Source organism: Tenrec ecaudatus, chromosome 16 (genome assembly GCF_050624435.1).
Source record: "Tenrec ecaudatus isolate mTenEca1 chromosome 16, mTenEca1.hap1, whole genome shotgun sequence".
In the NCBI taxonomy this organism is placed as follows: Eukaryota; Metazoa; Chordata; class Mammalia; order Afrosoricida; family Tenrecidae; genus Tenrec; species Tenrec ecaudatus.
This window is the reverse complement of record NC_134545.1, coordinates 16,519,070-16,523,419: the sequence shown is the minus strand read 5'-3', so window position 1 is coordinate 16,523,419 and position 4,350 is coordinate 16,519,070. Positions and strand designations below refer to the sequence as shown.

Genomic DNA, 4,350 nt, shown 5'->3' with positions numbered 1-4,350 from the left:
TGTCATCATGCCGGGTACTTATATGTGGGCGGACCCGCCTGGAGATGTATAGAGGAGCAGTGTCTCGGTTCCTAAAGACCATTTTCTGAAGGTATTAGGCGACCCATGTGAAAGGGTCATTTGACCCCCGAAGTGGTCACGACCCACAGGTTGAGAACCGCTGCTGTAGCTTGTCTCTCAGTTTTAGTCCAGGTTGACTAAAGAAACAAATCCGGGGACATTCATATATGTATAGGAAAGCGCTTTATATGGAAGAGTAATTATATATTAAGAAAACATCCCAGTCCAATCCAGATCAAGTCCCTAAGCCTGATATTATCCCTTATGACCAATCCGAGTCTATAAATTTCTCTGCAGACTCACACAGTCCATGATACCGAATGCAGGGAGAACACAGGCTGGTGAGTGAAGTCTTGTGGATCCAATTCTGGTGGAAGCATCTCAGGGCTGGCACATGTCTCTAGCTGAGTGTGGCTACTCAACAGGACATTCCCAGAATCCCCATGCGAAGGCCATGCCCACAAGGAGGCATCATCAGACATGACTGACAGGCTAGACTGCACCCCTTCACGCTTAATACCCTCAAGTGGACAGATCATGTAGTTAACACACTCAGGCATTTCTAATTAACCTAGATAGAAAAGAACTGGCTTCCATCCCACCCACTTCACGTTTATATTTTTAATATGGAACACTTCACGAATGTACATGTCATCCTGTGCAGGGGCCGTGCTAATCTCTGCATCGTTCTGATTTTGGTATGTGTGCTGTCAGGGAAAGCACCGCCTTTACGTTTTTTATTCACTGTATGGCATCATTACCCATCCAGTCTCTAAAACCCCACACCTGGGCATTATTTGTAGGATGCAAAAAGGTTTCTCCCCAGGTTGACTCCCCCCAAATATATGTCAAACCTAGGACACTGCTTGCATCACAGAGTAAATGACTGTACACTTGGAGGTCAATGAAAGCTGCTTAGAGGTTATTCTCCCTGAGGGTATCAGCCATCTAGAGCAATCAGACTATAGTGTGTCCCACCCTGAGTAGGGTCTGCTCCCTACTGATAAGGATAGTGGATTGTTTCCTTGAAGGAGAGTCCAGAGACAAGGTCCAGCCCATTCAAGGGTGACCAAGGCTAGTCTGCCATCCTTATCTAGGGTCCGTGCATCTTGTCACATGCGTACCCCTAATCCCTCCCCTTCCTATTTCGTGTACATTCCTAAACCGTCCCCTTCCCATGGCTTGTGTTGTCTATGGTACAACCCCTTCCTCTTACGTATGTGATTACCTGTAATCAGGCGGCTTGCACGCCCTCTAAAGAAAGATAAGCCTTGGTTAGAAATACACATCTCTCCTCCTCCTCTCATCTCCTACCTCTACATGGACCACCAAGTGGGACTGAGGTGAGCGTGCTGAAATGTATTTGACATCTTTATTGTACTATCCCTCCTATCTCTCCTATCCTCAATGACTTTGCTATAATCATATATTATAGCCGTATAATTGCACCTGCGAACCCCGTGACATTGTTAGAGGTCAGTCTACTCTAACAATTATTGGTTTGTTTTTTAATTTTGAGGAAGTTTAAATAAAAGGATATATGATCACGATCTTTCAATCTCAAAAACAAACCCAAAACTTTATTGTGAATTGGTGAAGGTTTGCAGAGCAGGTCATCAGTTTTCCCTTCAACAATTCACACACATTCTGTTTCATCTCATTCCCTGCCATCACCTCGGGGCATCCTTCATCCCACTTCCACCCATGTTTCCGCTTTCTTTCTCCTTCTTTCCTAATCCCTCTGAACTTTGCCCTTGGGCAGATGCTGCCCCTTGATTTCAAATTTGAGTATTTTTAAGGTGTGCACGCCTCACTAATATTACTGTGACCCTTACAGACCTATTATTTGGCTGTAAACTGAGTCACAGGGGTAAGTTCATTTCCAGACCCAACGGGCGACCAAAGGCTGTGGTCTTGGAGGGTGGGTTCCACCAGTCTCTATCTGGCCAGTAAGCCTGCTCTCTATGAATTTGAATGTTTCCCATTTTTCCTCCCCATCTATCTAGAACCTTCTAATGTGATCTGTTTCAGAGCAGTTGGTAGTGGGCGCTGGGCACCAGCAAGTTCTTCAGGACTCAGAGTTGTTTAGACTGAGGTCTGTCATGGTCCATCAGTCCACTGGACTAATTGTTTCTGTAAGTCTTCAGTTTTCATCACTCTCTTTCCTCTGGATGGGGAGAGACCAGTAGCTGCACCTCTGAGGGCTGCTCATGAGGTTTTAAGAAGATTGCGGTTGCTGCGTCCCAAACTAGAACATGGTCTTTGTGGACTTTTTGATGCCAGCTGGCCATGGTGTCCCCTAACACTATGGTCTTGACCCTGGGTCCAGCGAATCCTTCCCTCAAGGTGTCTGGTTCTATCTAAGAAGTTTTCATAACTTTGCCCCCGTCTACTCTATCACATTCTTGAACATATTTGGAATGAAGATAAATACACACACACACACAGATATCCTGTCGTATACAAATGGGTGAGTAAGCTCTCACATGACCCATTTTTTATCCTTTCTGTCAACCAACCTCCAACACGTATCATACACACATGCAATCTCTCCCTCTCTACTTCACCCACGAGAACTTCTCATCTTGACTACTGTAACAGAATCTTGGTAACACTCCATGCCTCCATTCTTGCTAACTTGCTTTTTCGTGATCTACAAGTAGATAATGACTTTTAATATAAACCTACCGTTCTTTAGTAAGTCATGATGGCACAATCAGCTAACTGCAAGGTTGGAGGATCAAACCCATCAGCCGCTAAATGGGAGAAACGATGAGGCTGTCTGTTCCCCTAAAGAAGTGGTTCTCAACCTGTGGGTCGTGACCGCTTTGGGGTATGTGTGTCAAATGACCCATTCCCAGGGGTCGCCCGGTTCATAACAGTAGCAAAATGACAGTGATGAAGTAGTAAAGAAAATAACTTTCTGACTGGGGGGGTCACCACAACATGAAGAACTGCATCTTTAATACAGGGGCATTAGGAAGGTTGAGAACCACTGCCTTAAAGTTATGAATTGGGCGACCCCTGTGAACAGGTCATTCAACCCCCAAAGGGGTCTTGACCCACAGGTGGAGAACCCCTGATTTTGAGTCTTGGGAACCTAGCATAAGGTTCCTGTGTGTCGGAATCCACTCGATGGCCGTGAGTTTGGTGGTGCTCTGGGTTAAGTGTTAGGCTGTTAATGGACAGATCGGTGGTTCAAATCTATCAGCTACCAGTCGCCCCGAGAAGGATTAGGCTGTTCGTTCTAGTAAAGATTTACGATCTTGGAAACCCCACACAGGGCTGCTTATGGTCAGAATAGATTCAACAGCAGTGGGGCTTTGGTTTAAAGGCCTCCAACCAAACCAGCCCGCCTAAAAGGGGCTGATTCAGACGCATAATGACCTTTCCTAGGGTTTCCGAGACCCTAAACGTTTAGGGGAGCAGAAAGCCTGGTTTTCACCAACAGAGCGACGAGCGGCCCAACGACTACGCCGCCGCGCCCCCGGGGCCCACGTGCCCGCGAATGGTCAGTACCCAACAGTTGACAAGTTGTGGGTGTAGCACAGTGCACTTTGAGTGCACAAACCTGGACGCCACTTCTGGGGTGACAGCGTTCCAGTAGCACGGCCGCGAGGCCAGCTCCCGGGGCCTTTTGTAACCGGGAGAACAGTGCTTACTTCACAGCGGCAAAGGGGGAACCGTCCGAAGAGGAAGGGCGCCAACGGAGGGTTCACGCGCCGTTAAGAGAACACACACACCGGACCCAGTGCCACCCGGAGGCATTCTGACTCGGTGCGACCCTCCAGGGCAGAGCGAGCAGGGCTGCCCCTGTGGGATCCCAGGCTGCCCATCATTTTCCCGAGGGCAGCCTCCTCGACCGCTTCCCAACTACAACGTGGGCTGCCCGCTTACCGCAGCCTCCTCTCCTCCCCGGGGCGGGGGGGGGCACGTCCACGCCTCTTCCACGGAGCGCTTCTGCGGGAGTAAATCGGGGCACCCAGGCGAGAAGACGGGAGGCCCGCCCCCGGCAGACGCGGCCCCGCCCCCGGCAGACGCGGCCCCGCCCCCGGCAGACGCGGCCCCGCCCCTCCCGGCGGCCCCGCCCCTCTACGTCACTAGCGCCGCGCCGCAGCAGCGCAGGGCCCGGGGGCCTATCCTGGACCCGGCGCGCCGCGGGGAGGCCCCGGCAGGCGCCTGCCAACCCGTGGCGCGGGTTTGGGGGTGACTTGGAAACCTCGGCGGCTGGCGGCGGGGGGTGTGGGGGGCCGTCGGGGCCCGGAGCCCGGCGGCAGGAGGGGCGGCCCG

The 4,350-nt window shown here is 50.9% G+C and overlaps 1 non-coding gene across 1 annotated transcript; it reads right to left on the bottom strand.

The window, feature by feature from the left end:
* Positions 1 to 680: 680 nt before the first annotated feature.
* On the bottom strand, positions 681 to 783 carry LOC142430021 (U6 spliceosomal RNA). Its single transcript, XR_012780512.1, has one exon. It is a non-coding gene; the product is annotated as a U6 spliceosomal RNA (small nuclear RNA).
* Between the last annotated feature and the right edge of the window lie 3,567 nt (positions 784 to 4,350).